At 42.5% G+C, this 19719-nt stretch overlaps 1 protein-coding gene across 1 annotated transcript in view; it reads left to right on the top strand.

Moving 5' to 3' along the window:
* The first annotated feature begins 328 nt into the window (after positions 1 to 328).
* The window catches only part of LOC144668697 (annexin A4-like), a 73637-nt gene continuing 54246 nt past the window's right edge, over positions 329 to 19719 (top strand). Inside the window, exon 1 of the mRNA XM_078531025.1 lies at positions 329 to 468. The gene's annotated coding sequence lies outside the window, so the exon portion shown is untranslated. The remainder of the gene's footprint in view (positions 469 to 19719) is intronic.

Below are 19719 nucleotides of genomic sequence, written 5' to 3'. Positions count from 1 at the left end.
ATGTATTATCCTGGGCAGCAGGAGGAGGTAATAAGGTGTAGCATCCATAATGCAGCAACTTTTCCATCGAAGTTTCAAAGCATGGAGGCGGCCTCAAGGCAAAAGCAGTATTGTCGTCAAGTGAGTTTAGTCATTTTTTTCCCTCTATAATGACACAATTTCTCTAAGATGACTCAATTCTCTTGGACTTTCAGAACAAGGTCGCTGAACGTCCTTGCGGCACTTTACAGAGTAACAAATACCACAACTAGAACTGAACAGATCCCATGTAAACTTTCCCAATTTGTAGTTTGGTATGTTTGCATTGACGTTGCGGAGGGCGGGTTGTAGCTCAGCAGGAAGGTCAGCTGAACAGATCCACGCCTACCTTGAGAGAGGAGAGAAAAACAGGGCGGATTAAGGAGAAGGAGGAAGGAGATTGCTCACATTTATTTCAGGACAGGGGACGTTTGGCGGGACATTTTGCAGGTAGGTGAAAATGTTCTTGGGATCAGAGTCTGATCTTCTTTAGAAGCCGTGTCCGGCTGGCGCCTGGGTTAAAATGCGCTGAGCTCGGATTCCCTTCTCTCTCTCTCTCTCTGCCTTAAACCTTTTAGCGGAACCGCACAAGCTCTTGCAGATTGTGTTTCTACTGCGGTGGCACTGGGTGGGGTGGCACTGGGTGGGGAGTGGGGGTGGATCTGCGCTGGCCCGGGCCGTTGGTTACAAAGTATCCCAGAGACTGAAACAAACATGAAACTCACAAGGAGCAGAGGACGGGCAAGTTGCCAGATCGCCCCTCGCTGTTGTTTCTTGTTTTGTGTGCACATTGTTTATGTCAAGGGTTTCTTCAAATGCAGAGTCGCTGCACTTTTCTCCTGTGGTGGATTGTCTTTCACTGAATTCTGGATTTCTGGACAGTGTAGTTGAAAGTCCTGTCATGTGCCTGAGTAATCCATTGCATGCGAGTCTGCCTGCTGTGAAAATCGCTGATCTTTTATCATCTGGCCGCAGTCTGGCCCACCTTGAGAACTGATACAAGGCCTGCTGGACGGATGAGAAGTGACCAGTGGGTTTTAGATAAAAGGGAGAGAGAGGGAGGGCTGGAGAGGGGAGTGGGGGGGTGGGGGGGTGCTGTGTACTGGGTACTGGGTAGCTCAGGTACCCTGCAGGTTATCAAAAAGTTATGTCCTTCCTTGAATTATCATCTCCATCTCACATGGGAGATTATGAACCTTTTATAAAACACAAGTCCGGCCTCAAGTGTCCAATTCTAGGCACTATACTTTAGGAAGGATGTGTGAGGCCTTTGGAGAGGGTGCAGAAAAGATTGATGAGAGAGGTTGCAGGGATAACAGACAGAGTTGGATGGATAGATTGGTGAAACTGCGTCTGGTCCCCTTGGAGAAGGGAAGGTCAAGAGGAGATTTGTTAGAGGTGTTCAAAATCACGAGGCATCTAGAGAGGGAGAAACTGGCAGTTCATTGGCAGAAGGCTCAAGACTAGATGACACTGGTTCTTTCACCAATTACGTTAAATCTAAGGTGACATGAGGAAAACCCATTATGTAGCAAGTGTTTACAACCTGGGATGCGCAGCCTGAAGGGGTGGGGGAGGCAGATTCAGTAGTGGCTTTCAAAAGGGAATGAATAGTACCAGAACGGGAAAAATCTGGAGGGTTACGGGGAAAGGATCAGGGAGCAGGACTAGCTAAATGGCTCTTGCAGTTTGCTGACACAGGCTGGATGGGCCAAATAAGCTCCTCATATGTTGTTGCCATTCTATGATGACCTCTGACCTCACATGAGATATCATTATATTTCAAGAGGTGGTTTGTAATATTTTTTAATGCTTTCAATAAGTCTTGGGTTTGACCTTTAAAGGTTTGAAGTAGGTTGTTTCACACAATCTGTTCAAAAGACTGGTTGGGACTAGTGCAGCTTACCCTCGCCTCTGTTCAGAGCAGGTATGAACGAGTTCAAAGCCAAGCTGCAGTCATTAAATTAATGAATCAAGAACCACTTGCCAGGTAGGCAATTCAGCATTTTATAAAATGAGTTTTGAAAAGTGTCAGTTTCAGTGTTGGGTTTAAAAGTTTGGCTCCCTTATAAAATGCACAGCTGAGCTAAGCCATTAGAGGTCTTCCTTCTTAGAAGCTATTATTTACATAGAGCGCTGGTGTGAAGTCCTGTAGCAGCATGCGTGGGAGTTCAAACCTCATGAGGAACAGTTTGGTACAATTTATTTTATAGTTCCCTACAAATTATGGACACTAGACTCTGTGAGCAGCTCAGTATCTCACAACATGGCGATGATTGATAATTCCCTCCTCTCAGGCTCATGATTCATAGCACAAACTGCTTAGTGTTTCTACATGGGATCAGATTTTCCCTTTAGATTTTAATTTTTGTCTGCCCTTGTAGGTTGAACAAAACTATATGAACTGGAACGGCTCTGTTATTGTCCTGAGTTTCTGAAGCAGCCTCACTTAGTTAAACAGGCATGTCTCTTGCGAAGTTACGAGGGCCTTTTTTAAACTCCAGACCCTATGGATTGAATGTTGCTAGTTTGGTTGGCTCTCTTCCCCACCCGCTCACTCCCATCTTTCAGGGAGCAGATGAGCTGTATAGACTCCAGGTGAAATTCCCAATCTGGAATTTCCTGATCTCTGCTAAAGTGAGAATAGGGACGTTACCAATCTTTGGCCTCAACATCGTTGAGAGGGAGGAAATTCAGTCAGGTTTCCTGCTTTTCGATTGATATCCTGCTGCGAAGTATGGATATTTGGATAAGGACAGAGTCTGCTTCAAGTATGACTCCCCTGTACAGTTGATCAACTGTCAACACTCGCTTTGTAATAGTACAGCCACTTGTGTAACATACCAAAGGCTTCCTAATGCCTATCGTGCCATTCTCATTGTAGGTTGATGTGTGTAGGAAGGGAAGAAGATTGGTAGTTTGATGCCTGGTTACATACCCAAAAAGGTAGGGGTTCCTCACTCCCCTAAAATATACTTTATTCATAAAATTTGTAGAAGTCCACTACATAACAGTTCAAATTTTATATTATTTAAATTCCAAACAGATCAGTTTCTATCAATATACAGTAGTACATCAGGTGCCTCACAATACTACCAAGTACAGTTTATATTTATAATGTACATTTACATTTCATGCCAAACATTCTCTGGTGTATACAGCCTGAGGGGTTTTACATGGTTTCCTGCCCCTCAATATACTATGGCAGGAGGGGCCTTTCCATTATATGTTTCATCACACAACTTGCCCACACGTTCCAACCAGCCATCTGTCAACACGTCCATCCTTGTGACGTCCGGCTTTCCTACACCAACTGGAAAGCAAAAAGACTCATTACCCAATTGGATGATGCTTGACTGTCTGCCAAACAGCCTTTTTTTCCCATTTTCGACATTTTTATGTCTTGTCAAGAGAAATGTTCAAAGGAAATTTTAAAGAAACATCTTTTTGAATAGGCCGATGATTTTTTTTCTCCAGGGTCACACACAGCAGTGTCCTGGAGATTGATCTTCAATTCCTGGAGACTCCAGGCCAATCCTGGAGGGTTGGCAACCTTGCCTTTGCAGCGGCTGTCCCAAGCTTTAGTACGTCCCTTAACACATAGAGATCGCATAATGAGCATGCGTTCTAGTCCCTTTAGTGGTCTGACCTAATAACTCCTGTTTTAAATTATGGTCAGCATGAGCATTTAGTTGTATCTTTTACCATTGCCCCTTTTTAATACTCTGATTGTGGCAGTCTTTTTTAAGTAAGTGAAGGTTGGATGTAAATATTAATTTAAAATGCAAATTATAGGTTCCAGCGACGTCACTGGGAATCCTGCCAACTCTTGATTGTAGTGTCCGTGTCAAAAGATATGAAAATTGGCTGTTCAGAAAAGGCTGCAGATGTATTTCCAAGCATTCTGCGTCATGCATCTTGTAATGTGTATTCTCAAATCACTTGCTAGCTGTTTTCTTTACTTTCCCACTGCTTTCTGCATTTCTCCTGAGGCCTACCACTTGCAGAGATACGGTTGATCCCCATACAGAAAGTTGATTATTGATGTAGGGTTCGAAACTGGGGCCTGACCTTTATAGCACATGTATTAACTGGAATAATTCCCGGAGCTACAAATTAGCTTTCGTCACCACCCAGTCTAAGTATATTATACCTGATGGTCACCGACCCACCAGGATAGTCCCTGAGTCCCCTGAAATTAAAGATTAATCTCTGAACACTATCATAGGGGCATTAAAAAAGTTGTTTAATTTTCCATTCTCTTTGAACACTTTAATTAATTATTTAAAAAATTGGAGAAGGGGAAAGGCTGTTTCAGATCTCGTAAAAATGCAAAATCATTTTTGCATTTAAAATGTTTGAAAATGAGCCTCATAATTCACATTTTGATTTGTAATTAAATAAAATGAAACCTGTCTGCAAAGCCACCTCAGTGGAGGGACCTGCAGTCAAACTCCATCAGGATAAGGAGTGATCTGTATTTGTGTTTAAAGTATCATTAGAAGGGAGTTAAGTTAAATGGCACGTTTAATGGAATTGTGATTTGTGCTTTAAATGGTGATGTTTTGGGTCCAGAAGAGTAACAAAATCATAAGAATCTTCCTGTGTTTAGATTTGTTAATGCATAAGAAGGTAAAATAGAAACATTGAAAATAGGAGCAGGAGTAGGCCATTCGGCCCTTCGAGCCTGCTCCACCATTCACTATGATCATGGCTGATCCTCAATCTCAATGCCATACTCACGCTCTCTCTCCATATCCCTTAAGGCCTTTAGAGTCTAGAAATCTATCTATTTCCTTCTTAAATATATTCAGTGACTTGGCCTCCACATTCCTCTGTGGTAGAGAATTCCACAGGTTCACCACCCTCTGAGTGAAGAAATTTCTCCTCATCTCAGTCCTAAATGTATCCTGAGACTGTGACCCCTTGCTCTAGATTCACCAGCCAAAGAAAACATCACCCTTGCATCCAGTCTGTCCAGCCCTGTTAGAATTTTATATGTTTCAATGAGATCCCCTCTCATTCTTTTAAACTCCAGTGAATACAGACCTAGTCAGCCCAATCTCTCCTCATACAACAATCCTGCCATCCCAGGAATTAGCCTGGTGAACCTTCGCTGCACTCCATCTATGGCAAGTATATCCTTTCTGAGGTAAGGAGACCAAAAACACTGCACACGATACTCAAGGCGTAGTCTCACCAAGGCCCTATACAGCTGCAGTAAGACATCCTTACTGCTGAACTCAAATCTGCTTACAATGAAGGCCAACATACCATTTGCCTTCCTAACTGCTTGCTGCACCTGCACGCTTGCTTTTGGTGACTGGTGGACAAGTATATCAATATTTCCCAATCTATCAATAATGAAATTTTTCCACTCAATTAATAATTGTAAAAATAAAATAAGAGACCTTTTTTAAGAAAAAAATTCAGCATTGGTTTTATGTTTTAACTTAAATGATTGACTTTGATCCACAGAATTTAAAACCTTGACCGATATACACAAAGATTGACATCAGCCCAATCTGTAAAATGGCAACGACACTATGTGGGGTACACATAATCCCAATAACTTGCAACTGTATCCCTTACTCCCATTCTAAATAGTTCAGTAAATGGAGAAGGAAGTAGCAATGAAAATAGAAAAAGAACTGAAGGAGCAAATGAGGAGAAAGGATGGCTGATGTGATCTATGCCAGCATTCCCACCAAAAATATCCCAGCTTCCTGAAGTGACTTATTTTTCCCTCTGGTGAAATTCTTTCCTCATGAGCCTTTGATCTGCAGGGATATGGGAATGGCAGTAAAAAAAGATGCTTAAAAAATGAAATGTTTCCTTGCTTGTAATAAGATGAGTAGGAGCTGACTCCTTTGAAAAGTACTTGTGTAAAAATACAGTTTTTCTTTGTTCTCTCTGGCACTGCCTAAGAACAAAATATTTCTGAAAGCCTGTTACTAACGGCCTGGGCCTTAGTTGTGGCTCACACGGGCCTTAACTACGGCTTCTGGCAGAATTGGGAAAGCTGAGAAGCATATTTCAGTGGAAAGAATTCATGTACTTACCACTGACCGACGAACTTGCTAGAAAGCGAGTGGACAGTGAGAGCTCGTATCTGCTAAGAGGCCTTCAAAGCCAACCAATCAGCTGGTCCAGTCAATTTTTCTCTCAATACTTGTTCATGTCTCTTGGTGTTCAGGGGAAGGTGGAGTGTATCCTTATTTAGGAGCACCGGGTGGGGGTTATACTATGTGATTCATCGGTGGATCGTTTTCACCTTCTTCACTCCGGTGGAAGGGATTGCGGGCTTGGAATAGAAGCTGCCTAATGTTCATTTCCATTAAGTTATCTTTCTTCTTAGCAGTGTGGAAATTTCATATCAGAAAATAGTCACCATTCCAAATATGCTTTGGGACGTTAGATAAATTGTGGAAGAATGTTGGGTTTAGTCCCAAATCTCCCTCCGTTCTGAAATACCATTTCTGTCCTGCTTATTTCCATTATGCAAGTAGCTGGTTAAAATGATTTTGTACTTTTATTTTTGGTATATTATCCAGTCAATGGACTGGGCAATGTTTTCATGGAACACAATGATCAAGTAAGTTCCAGGTTTGCCCTGGGCAGCGCTGGTCTCAGCTGGGAAAGAAATTGGCTGCATCACAACTGACCTTGATGTCTCTGAGCAGGGGAAGGGAGAAATATTAGCCAGGGCTCCACCATGGGCCTGGAATCAAAGGGAATTTTAGCCTTTTCATTGCATCTTATGTGATTCTTGTATTATGTGAGCTTTGTGGAGAAGCAGGATATTTTCCAGCCTCCGTACCTCTGGCGTCTTGTCCTTTTCAATCCTCCATTGCTGGCAATACCTTTGGTCATCTGGGTCCCCACCCTGGAATTTGCTCACCCTTTGAGATCCTCTTTGGCCAAGTTTTAGGTCACCTGGGCTAATGTTCCATCCATTGATTTTAGGGTCCTGTTTTCTAGCTGTAAGCAGCTTTACAGTGAAGAACATTTTTTGATGTTGGCGTGACCTTCCTAGTGGCTACTGACTTTGCCATGGTCAAATGTTGGCACAACATCATAGAGTTTAGCTAGAGTAATATCAGAAAGTGCTTTGTGTAGAGATCTGGAACGCCATCCCCCCAAAAAAGCTGAGGCTGGGTGGAAAAATTGAAAATGTCAATACTGAGATTGATCGATGTTTTGTTAGGCAAATGTATTAACGGCTGTGGAATCAAGGCAGGCGAATGGAATTAAGACACAGATCAGCCACAGTCTAATGGAATAGCAGAATAAATGACCTACAGCAGTTCCTATATTTCTTTGCCTGATACAATGAGTGAGATTAATATGTACAAGATGTGTGTGCCAAAGGCAGGAATTTTAATGTATTAAGTATAGATTCCATCCTTCCTTCCTTCCTTCCTTCCTTCCTTCCTTTATGTGTGCTCTGCCTGAAGGTAGCTCCTTGGCTCTTTGTCTGCTGATGCTTCATCCCGAGCTATTTTCCATGGTCAGTGCTGGTTTGTCATTGCCGTCTCCTCTCCGGGGCAGAGCGAGGAGACAGATCCCAAGACTACCTCAGCCAGAATGGAAACAAACCCATGCTGTTGGTGCTAATCAGAACCACACTCTAGTCATCTAGCCAACTGAGCTAACCACCCCCTCCCCATAATGAATAGGTTAACTTGCTTTTTTTTAATAGAGGAGTGATCCCCATTTTCATTGAGTGTGTAGAGAATGCTTCACATAGACTGGAACTCTGCAGTCAAGACTGAATTTAGATGTTGCATTAGCAGCAGCTCATGTGCCTTACATTGACCAAGTGTTGAGTATTAGTGAGGCGGTCAATATAATATATAGTTTAAGAAAAAACAGACCAAAATTAAACCACTGCAAACATGCCAGAATGTTCTGACCTTTGCCACAAGCTTGCAAGAGTGAGTGGAAACTTTAACAGATTGAGTCACTGAAGGAGCCAAGCCATATTTGTCAGACAATTACACATTCAGTCAACTAACCATTGAGCACTGGAGTAATCCCTTGTATGTTTATTTTAATATTGCAAGTATGACTCCTGGCCAGTATCCCACCCCAAGTTTAAAAGTAATTCGACTTCTGCATGAGAAATCCACTCTTTAACACTTTCCCTGGAAAGTTTCATGCATTTTCTCAAAGTTGTGAACAGCATTTGCTTCATTTTTACCTTCTATTGTGGAACCAAACTATTTTTTTTGAGCCTGACACAGTTTTTTTGCCTCTGGGTCAGAAGGATTTGGGAATCTTCAACACTTGATCTAGGTCAGTGGCTTTCAAGTCTTCCGGTGCTGGCGATCGCCTGGAATTACAAGGCTACTCTCCTGGATCCCTGTCCCAACTCTGAAAGATGCTGGCAGCTGCGCAAATGGAAGCCTTGTTAACAATGCAGACAGTGTCTTTTGTTGGTATGCAGGAAAAGAGAGAACTCAACAAATACAGGGGGAAAAAAATTGAGCACCGAATTCTAGTCACTCTCCTTTTGGTGTGTTTTACCCAATTCCTGATTGGTGGAAGTTTAATGGCATTGTTGACATGTTGGAATCCCCTCAGGAACCTGCAAAGGTCTGCACACCATTATTTTGAAAGCCTATGATCCAAGCTGATGTTTCATTGCAGTACTGAAGAAGACATTGTGGTGCAGTACTAGGGGAATGCTGCACTGTCCTCTTGAATGCGCTGGTAGCTGAAGATTCTTCAACATTGTCTGGTAGTTCAAATGAACATTACGGATCTCCTGGCATTACTTTGGAATTCTCAGTGTCCTGGACAACATTCTTCTTTCAACCAATATCATTGACAGATGAACTGGTCATCTATTTTGTGTTTATTTGTGGGATGAATGTTGGCCTTGGTTCAGTGTGTTGCATAAATAAAAGTATAAAGTGATGGAAATACTCAGGAGGTCAGACAGCATCTGTGGAGAAAGAAACGGAGCAATGCCTCAGGTCGATGACCTTTCATTAGAATATTTTGTTCTTGTATTATTCTGTACATGTTTGCCTTTGAGTCAGAAGTTCGTGAGTTCAAATCCCATTCCAGAGACCAGAGTGCAGAAGCAAATTTGGTTAAATTTTCCAGTTCGGGACGAAAGCAGGAAATGACATGGATACAGTCATCAGTGCCTTGGAAAAGAGTTTTTTTCTAAAAAATGTTTTCATGAGGTGTGGGCATCGCTGGCAAAGCCAGTATTTATTGCCATCCCTAATTGCCCTTGAGAAGGTGGTGGTGAGCTGCCCTCTTGAACTGCTGCAGTCCACTTGGTGTAGGTACACCCACAGTGCTGTAAGGAAGGGAGTTCCAGGATTTTTGACCCAGTGAAGGAACGGTGATATAGTTCCAAGTCAGATAGTGTGTGGCTTGAAGAGGAACTTGGAGGTGCTGGTGTTTCCAAACATCTGCTGCCCTTGTCCTTCTAGGTGGTAGAGGTCGTGGGTTTAGAAGGTACTGTTGAAGGATGCTTGGTGAGTTGCCGCAGTGCATCTTGTAGATGGTACACACTGTTGCCACTGTGCATCGGTGGTTGAAAGAGTGAATGTTTAAGGTGGTAGATGGGGTGCCAATTAAATGACCTGCTTTGTCCTGGATGGTGTCGAGCTTCTTGAGTACTGTAGGAGCTGCACTCATCCAGGAAGTGGAGAATATCCCATCACACTCCTGACAGGTGCATTGAGGTTAGGGAGGAAGACCTAAGTAGCAGTGGAAGAAAATGTTCCACGTATCTCTCAAAAAGGCAGTCATAGCCACATCCCATATGGGTTCCCATAGCAACACCATTTATTTGTTAGAAGTGAGGGGCGTCAAAAGAGAAGTTGTTCAATGTGCGAACAAGTTCAGCCAGGATAAGGAGGGTGGTGGTGGACAGGGACTGCTTGGGATCTCCTTGCAGAAGCGGCAGAGAGTTCTCAGTCCATCTGGGTGAAGGATTAGAGAGACTGGGTGACTGGTGAAAAGGAAACCGTTGGAGTCAGGAAATTGTTAAAGTGGCGGACAGCTTGGGAAGGGTAATGGATGTAGATGGGAAGAGATTAGTGTTGAAATTGGAAGAAAAATATTTTGTTGGGCAAGAACTCGGCTGAAAGGATAGGTCAACCAGGGCAATCCTGTTTGGAGGTGGAAGTGGGCTGTGCATGACTGGGGGACATTGAAATTGGAGACGATGGCAGGAGCGATCTCCAGTGAAGATGAAGTCAGTAACAGCCTGGGAAACTATGATTTGATGTTCAGCGGTGGGGGTCATGGTCCAAGTGGAGGGAGGAAGAATTGCAGAGTTAGTGTTCAGTCCATGAAAGGTGGAGGTTGGTTCCACAAACAATAGCATCAGCATTTCATGATAATGTCAGGGTTGGACCTGATAGAATGGACTGCAGCAACTTCAGAGTTTTTCTTTTGATGTACGAAATGGCTGCCACATTAGTCTGCATGAGTAACTCCATTTCAAACTCATTCATTGTGTGGGGGCTCGATATTTTAACAAGTTCAGACGTTACTAAAAGCAAGTGCTTGTAATATTAACCCTTACATGGTGCCGCATGATTTATATTGAGTGAACCTTACACATGAAGCCAGAACTGCCATTTCCAGCACAATGCGTGGCAATGACAATATTTTGACAACAGCTTCCATTTCCTGGCAGCCTGCCCTGTGGTGTGAGGTTTCTCAATGTAAGTAAGGAATCAGGTTACCTAGGAGGACTGCACCTTTTTCAAAGGAGCACTCCTGCACAACTTGGCCTCTGGGTACTTGTATTGCTAGCCTAAGGATTCTAGCAACAAACCATCAGCATAATACAGCTGCATCTATGTAAATGGCAGTTGCTACATTTGCATCTAAATTTGATATAATATTGTTTATCTCCACTTTTTCCTTTTCAGATAAGTGCACCTGCCATTTATACGCAGCAATACATGTTGGTCATTATGTCCTTAATGTTAATACTGTATACTGTATAATCACCAGTTTATGATTCAGTAGTTAATGCCTTCTGGTTAACCTAAGATTGATTAAATGGCAGTTTGTATTGGAGGGAAAATAGAAAGGCTTGCATTTATATAGTGCCTTTCACAACCTTAGGACATCTCATTTTGTAATGTGGTGTTGTTATATGGTAGCACAGCAAGCTCCCACAAACAGTAGTACCGTAGCGGCAAGATAATCAGTTTTTAGCTGTTAGTTGAGCGATAAAGAAAAATACATTTTCATTGAAATTCTGGATCATTCCAGGGATTTTTTTCAAGTTGGGGGCTGAAATCAAGTCTGTTTCTCTCTCCCAAATTGCTGCACGTTTTCTTATTTACCTTGACACAATATGTTTTTTTAATTAGGAAAATGATTTCAAAATGGGGTTGAATTGTTTGTCTTTATTATCCCACACTCTCCCATTTCGCCTACAATCGATCTTTACTGCCCATGTGCAAAGCCAACTCTCAATTGTGAAAATGTGTTTCAGGTTGAAGCAGCCCCACTCTCTGTGCCAAGTTGGCCTGAAGCCGACTCCCAGAAGAAATTACGTTTTTTTTTACCTTTCTTGAGTTCTTTTTTAGTCACCAGACTAAAGTGAAAAGGAAATAAATAAAAGGAAATAATAACAAGGATGACTATTATCAAGAGGAGATGACCCACCCGCTCCCTTGCCTTACTCCGAGGATTCTGGTTAACAGACTGTTTTATCAACGTTGGACAATGTCAATAATGGACATTGTCATTGTCTGAACAATGTTCGATGAAATTGAGATCTCAGCTTTTGAAGTTTGTGGATTGAGTTTTAGAAAATAAGACTTGTTCCGCAGTAAAATCTCGTGTTGTATGGTGGGAGGAGCAGGTTAGAAGTGTGATTGTAGATAATGGTCACTCACTAACTGAAAATGTCCTGCTCTTTAAAGGCCTCCTCTGCTCTATCAGGTGATGTAAAAGATCCCATCACTGTTTTTGAAGAACAGGGGAGCTAGCCCAGGTGTCCTGGACAACATTCATTTATCACTCAACCAACATTCCTTCAAAACAGGTTATTTGGTTATTGTTACATTGCTCTTTGTGGGAGCTTGCAGTACACAAATTAGCTGCTGCATTTCCTACGTTACAACAGTGACTACTCTTCAGAAGCAGGTCATTGGCTTGTCAAGCCTTTCAAACGTCCTGAAGCTTTCGAAATGCAAGTTCTTTCTCTCAGTTTTCTCCTGGTTGTGCCAGTGTAAAAGTGAGAGAGCCTGAGAGGCAAGCGCCAAAGCGAGAGAAGACTAACCGCCAGGAAAAGGAAAGCTGGGAAGTTATGTTGTCTAGTTGCATGGATAGCTCAAGGTTAGCTTAGAGCTTCCTGTCATCTCTTTTCAACTGGGCTTTTTAAAAAGTTTAATTTTAGGTATTTGGGCAGGTTTATTTCTGGCTGTCCTGTGAAGATGATGGAATGAAGGACAGGATGAGACCCCTGCAATTTCAGAAGAACTCTTGGCTCTCCACATTTCACAGTTTTGAAATACGACCATGCACAACCATGCTCCTTCCAGCTAAGTCTATTGTGTTGCTGGCTTGAAGAGGCCAGTCATGGTTGAAAGTCCCACTTGCTCATCACCCTTTCTGCTCATTAACTTACATTTGGCTTCCGATTCATCAACACTTTTTATTATTCGCCTCTTCATGTTCGAATCCCTCCATGGCCTCACCCTGCCTATCTCAGTAACCTCCTCCTGTCTTACAACAATCAGAGAACCCCCTGTTCCTCCTATTCTAGTATCTTGTGTATTCCCCAATTCCTTTACCCCACCATTGGCACCCAGGCCTTCAGCTATCTAGGCACTAGGGAGGGAATTCCCTCCCTAAACCTCTCCTCCTTTAAGCCACTACCTAAAATTTACCAGTTTGTCCAAGTTTCTAGGAAACTGCATTCTGGGGAAGGTTGAAAGCAGCTTTTCAAATTTGAGGGTCAGAATCTTCCATTCTGGAGTCTATGTTCGGTGGTGGGAGCTGAAGTCAGAGTGATTTCTGCTGGGGGTGGGGGTGGGGGAGGGGAGAGAGGGTGCAGGATGACGGACCATGCGCGATCTTGCAGTGGTCAGTTTATTGCCTGTGTATCCGTGCGGAGCGTGGTGAATCTTTTGGCAGGGCGGGCAGGAAGTCGCCATCCCTGCCACTACCTCATGGGTTTGAAGGTCCGGGGGCCATATTTAACACCTGGGCAGCCTGCATTAGCCCTTCCTCCTTTGCCCGGACACTGCTCCACCCTTCCCTACTAACCCTTCCCTACTAACCCTTCCTTCCTTCATTGGTCATCCTCTGCACAACTTGTACTACCAGTCTCAAGCGTAGGTTGGCCTTTACAGATGCTTTCCAAAGAGAACAATGCAGCAACTGTTAACGATGGAAGAAGCCTATCTCACCAGCTGCATCCAACTTAGTGCAGTTGTAAAAGTGAACATTTTAATTTCTCTCTGGAGGGGGATCTTAATTCTGGCAAAGTGGCATTTTAATAAGCATGCATGACTTGCTGACGCATGCAAAAGGGCTTCCCGACATTATTCGTCAGAAAGTTCGACTGGGCCTTTAACGTCCCAAGAATATAATTGCTAAAATTCATCCCGCCGTCGGGAAACTGATTTTTGCCTCAAGCCAAATTAAGTTCCCCCGGCCACCAAGCTTCCCGCTGCTGTTAGGACTGGAAGATTCCGCCCATGGTGAAAAGCAATTATTTATGTTATTGCCCAAAAAACTGATCAGTCGATTTAATTCTTTTCAACTAAAATTCATGGTTACGTGTCAACCTGAAAATGTCATTTTGTTCAATCAGATTATCGTAGATTCACTTTGAAAGTATTTAGTTCCTTTTTAAAAAGTACAATTTTTTAAAAGTATTTTCTGAAGGGAGGAAATTTGGAGGGCTACCTGGAAATGGCTGGGATGTTACTAACTGAGATGCTCTTACAGACAGCCAGCAAGAGTATAGAGGGCTGAATGGCCTCCTTCTGTGCTGTAACTATTGTATGAATGTTCTTTGTTTCATTAAATAGTTTGTAGGTGAATTATGTGGGGTGACACTTGGAACATATATGCTATTTTGGCATGTAGAACTTTTTGTGTTTAAGTCTCCCTCTTGTGAAGAGGCTCTGGGAACATATTTTTGCTGAGGAATATTGATTGAAAGCACATTGTTGTCCGAGTTTACCCATGATCAAGCTGGGCCATTAGTGCTGACTCATCACATACACAAGAGGTCTGCTTGTGTTGGGTTAGTCAGGTTTTCTTTTAGTTTTCCTGTGGCCGCTTTGATTCTGGGTACTTTACTCTGTGACTTTCCTAATGCCAAATGCTTTTCAACACGTATTACTAATAAAACAGTATATATCTCTGTCTCTCACTCCCCATTCTACCCTCTATCTCCATCATCCCCTCCTTCTGTCTCCTCTCTCTAGCTCTCGCCCTGTCATCCCATCTCGCTGTGTCTCATTCTTCCACATCTCTCTCTTTGCCAGTCCTTGATGTAAATAATCAAAATACGGATAAATCTGTATTTAGAATCATCGGATAGTGCAGCACTGAAGAAGGCCATTCGGCCCTTTGAGCCTGTGCCAGCTCTTTCAAAGTGCAAAAGAGTTAGTCCCGCTCCTCTCGCTCTTTCCCCATGCATGTGCCTGTTTTTCTCCCTCAATTCCTTTTAGAAAGCTACGATTAAACCTGTTTCCATCATGCTATCAGGCAGTGCACTCCAAATCCTAACCACTTGTGCATAGAATTGGTAAGTGAAACAATGACTGTAACCAGTTAAACTGGGTTATGGTGATGCTGCACTTGCCCCTCCCCCCATCCAGTAATGTTGAAATGAATGCAGTGTTTGTGATTGAACCATTAACCCACCTTCTATTATTTTCCTGACCTTTACTCTTGGTTTGCCAAGGCAACAGGCTGCTTTTAGCACACATTTGGTGTTTGATCAGCAACAGATGTGGATTAACACAAGTTTGATTTGAGGCTTGCTGTGGTAATTATGGTTTTATCTAATGCGTAACATACCTTTAAGTAGGATGTTTGTTAAGGAAGATCACGTGATCTTTAATACCCATTAGGAGAGTAGCGTGGGCTACCTCTGTAGTTAGTAGTGTAGAGATAGAGTTTGAAGTGAAAGTACACATGTAGTTGCTGTTGAGCACCTTTGTAAATAAACTAGAAGTTTTCCACCTAAGAAGTGTTTGCTGATCAACTCTATCAATAATACCAACTCGGCCACCTCTCACAACAAACCGGTGACGATAATCCACAGGGTCCAACAAACTGGCGACGGGGATAAAACAAGTTTAACAGAAGAAATCAAGTGAAACAAAACCGGCACTGTACCTCGCACAGTTATTGTAAGTAGCAGTTCCATTCGAATTGAAGAAGTGATTCCCTCTCAGGCTGCTGCGATTCAGAAGAACTGATCATTTCAATCCAAGCACGGACATTTGGTCTCATTATATTGAACACCTCACATTCTTTTTCCAAGCGAACGCGATTGTGGGGGAAGAGAAGAGGCGAGCGATCCTCTTAAGCACATGTGGCAATAAAACCTTTGGCTTAATCAAAGTTTGATGGCACCCAGTGCCCCAGATTCGAAAAACTTTGATCAATTGGTGGACCTTGTGAAGGGTCATTATCTACCAAAGCCCTCAGTAATGATATAAAGGTTCAAGCTTAATTCGAGAAATAGAACCCCAGAGAGATAGTTGTATGCTATGTGGCAAGTTTGAAGCAATTAACGGAACATTGTGAGTTTGGTACATCTCTAAACGACATGCCCAGAGATAGTTTAATGAATGAGGATGCGATTCAGTAGAGATTGTTATCTGAAGCAAATTTGGATTTCAAGAAAGCACTAGAGATAGCACTGGCCATGGAGAGTGTAGTAAGAGAGTCAAAAGCCACAGGGCATGCAAAATGGCGCTGTCCTCCACATCAGGCAGGAAACCCCAACCAAAAAGGGCGCGAAAATGCAAGACTCTGCTGAGAAGCGGGAAACAGACCCGCTAGTCGGAAAATTTTTAAAAATGACTTAGCAACAAAAACAAGGAAAAATTTCAATAGAGATGGAAACAAGCAGCCTTTTAACGATTGGCAGTTTTAAAAAAAAAATAGAATGTTTTTACTGTCATAAAAGTGGACACATAATGAGACAGTGCAAGGAAAGAGTTGAGGAAAGAGTCAAGTAGGCTTTCAAACAAAAGAAAAAACTCAGTGAGATCTACAATGTAGAAGAGCCTGAAACAACAAACTCAGAAATTTACTCGTTATTTAATTTGAAGGATGGAAAGACAGAACCAATATATGTAACGGTGAAAGTGAATGGTAGACCTGTTAGAATGGAAGTGGACACAGGAGCTTCCACTACAGTAATTGGGGAACATACCTTCAGATATCTGAATAATGGGGAACATTATTTAGAAGAAATTTAGAAGAAACAACAGTCCAATTAAAAACATATGCGGGTGAGGGCGTTCAAGTCAAAGGCATAATTAGGGTAACTGTCCATTATGGAAGCTAATCAGCAAAGCTACCAGTGTTGGTGTAGAAAGGCAGAGGACCAATCCTCCTCGGGCGAAATTGGCTGAAGGAAATCGATCTTGATTGGTCACTGAGATTCCAAAAGGAAGTTGGAAGTGTTTTTGTTTTGAAAAAGGAGTGTGTAAGGACTCAACAATCTGAAAAAACATAGGCTGTCTTAAGCCAAAACAGGATAGAATGGCGGAAGGAACTCGAAGAGACAATTAATGACAGAGTTCGAGACGAGGTGAGCAACCTTTGAAATAAAAAAGAAAAGCTGCTGAAAGACCTTCACACACTACAAGATCCCCTCGGGCCTAAATTTGCACCTCTGGAAAAGTATGAAGAAAAAAAAGAGAGAATTCAGTGCTTCTCTGAAAAAACCAGGATGATTTGGCAGAGGAAACACAACAATGCTCAATTTTCCACGAGGCAGCAAATAAATAGAAAAAAGAGATGAAAGAGCTGAAGAATCAGCTAGGTGAAGCTGAAGGGGCTTTGGAAGTGAAAGTCGCAGAATTTTCTAAGAAACAGACAGATGATGAAATTTTGGGAGACTCAACCACTGAACTCACTTAAGTCAAGCCTGCATTTAAGAGTAATTAGTAAGGCTAATATGGAAATTGAAAAGAAGGGCGTGATTAAAGTGAGCACTAGAAAGAAGACACAAACACAAATAGGCTTTAATCCTGGCAGCAGTTGAATATAATCTTTTACATAGGCCTGGCAATCAAATAACAAAAGCTGATGCACTCAGTCGTTTGCCTTTACAAGAAAATGACAAGGAAGTGCCAGTTCCCCAGGGACTTGTTTTATTGTTAAATTTCTTAGATTCCTTATCAGTATGTGCTCAGCAGATCATAGACTGGACAGGTCGGGACCCAGTCCTATCTCGAGTATGAGAACCAGTGCTTCATGGTTGGTCACAAGAGCCTGTATCTGATGAAATGTAATCGTACTTTAACCAGCCAGGATGGCATCTTATTGCGGGGAGCGCAAGTGATAGTACTTCCTAAAGGTAAGGGAGCCACCTCTAATTGAACTACACAGCGCACATCCAGGAATATCCTGAATGAAGACCATATCTCACAGCTACCTATGGTGGCCTGGGATGGATGATGAAAGAGTTTAGTGAAGAATTGTGTGCAATGTCAGCAACTGCAAAAGTTGCCTTCAACAGCTCTGTTACACCCTTGGGAGTGGTCAGGAAGGCCATGGATATGATTACACATTGACTATGTGGGACCTTTCATGGGAACAATGTTTCTGCTCATTGTTGATGCCCATTCAAGATCGATGGACATGTGAGGTGAAGTCACCAATGTCTTCTGCTACAATAGAGAAGCTGCGTCAAAATTTTGCCATTAACGGACTACAGGAAGTGAGTGCTGAGTTTCAATGGTTTATCAGCCTCAACGGTATCACTCATGTAAAAACTTCACCGTACCCACCCTTCCTCAAATGGACTGGTTGAAAGTTCGGTTCAAACATTCAAGGCAGGCATGAAGATGCTAACTGGAGATTCCTTAGCAACCAAGTTAGCACGTTTTCTTTTCCATTATAGGATCACCTCTCACACAACAACAGGTGTCACACCTGCGGAGTTATTGATGAAACGCTGTCTCAGGAAGAGATTGAACGTAATAATGCCAAATTTGGAGGGGAAGGTGGAAAGGAATCAGGGAAGCCAGAAAACTAGACACGGCTGGCATAGTTAGTAGATGAAAGTTACCGTGGGAGAGACGGTATAAGTGAAAAACTTTGGAGAAGGACCAACGTGATTACCGGGTGAAATAAGTGGACCTCTATCTTACCACGTAGAGGTGGAAGGCCTACTCATACGGAGACATATGGATCATCTAAGGAGGAGAGAAACAAATCACCAAGAATTGATCAGTGTTCACGACCAGGCCAGCGTTCCCTGTTGAGAGAACAGGAATGTCTGATGTTCCTGTAAGAGTTGAGGATACAGAACTGTAAGGGCCCACCGAAGCACCTGATGTTCAGGCAACTCTGGAAAAGGAGGTTCCTGACAAAGCAACTGAAGCTGTAGAGCTGAGACGCCCTAAGGAAATCCCCAGAAAGACTGAATTTGTAAATTACTTGCCTGTGTAAATATTTTGCTATCTTGAGAAAATAGTACTTGTAAATATAAAATGTATATCTGAGTAAAGGGGGAGGGATGTGGTAATTATGGTTTTATCTAATGTGTAATATACCTTTTTAAGAATGTATGTTTGTTTGTTAAGGAAGATCACATGATCTTTAATAGCCAATAGGAGAGTAGCACAGGCTAGCTCTGTAGATAGTTTGAAGTGAAGGCACACATGTAGTTGCTGTTGAGCATCTTTGTAAATAAATTAGAAGTTTTCCACCTAAAGAAGTGTTTGCTGATCAACTCTATCAATAATACCAACTCAGCCACCTCTCACAACAAACTGGCGATGAGGATCCACAGGATCCAACACTAGCCTAACCTGTTGGAATGGGAATCTCTCTCCCTGTTGGCATTTCTGCTCGAGATGACTTTGGCTAAACTCAATAATCCAGTTTCCTAGAGTTAAGAAAGAAAGACTTGCATTTATATAGTGTCTTTTGTGACTTTGGAAGGTCCAAAAGAGCTTTATAGGCAATTGTACTTTTGAAGTGTGGTCACTGTTGTGATGCAGGAGATATGTGTGCATAACAAAACCCCACAAAAGACAATGTGATAATGCTGTCATAATCTTAGGTGTTAATACAGGACTAAATCCTCTTGAGACAAATTGGCACTAAAATGACAATCTGTAGTTTAAGGAGGGTAGATTACAGGGAGCTTCAAGTAGAATAAATTGCAGGCAGTACAGTGAAGGTTCACTAAATTGGTCCCTGGGATGAGGGGGTTGCCCTATGATGAGAGGCTGAGTAAATTGGGATTATATTCTCTGGAGTTTAGAAGAATGAGGCACGATCTCATTGAAACCTACAAAACTCTGAAGGGGCTTAATAGGGTGGACGCTGAGATGTTGGTCAGGCAATCTAAAACACAGGGACACAGTCTCAAGATAAGGGGCCGATCATTTAAGACTGAGATGAGGAGAAATTTCTTCACGCGGGGGTTGTTAATCTTTGTAATTCTCTACTCCAGAGGCTTGTGGATGCTCCATTGTTGAATACATTTAAGGC

Source organism: Cetorhinus maximus, chromosome 27 (genome assembly GCF_964194155.1).
Source record: "Cetorhinus maximus chromosome 27, sCetMax3.hap1.1, whole genome shotgun sequence".
Lineage (NCBI taxonomy): Eukaryota > Metazoa > Chordata > Chondrichthyes > Lamniformes > Cetorhinidae > Cetorhinus > Cetorhinus maximus.
The sequence above is the reverse complement of the archived record's forward strand: the minus strand, read 5'-3'. Positions and strand labels throughout refer to the sequence as shown.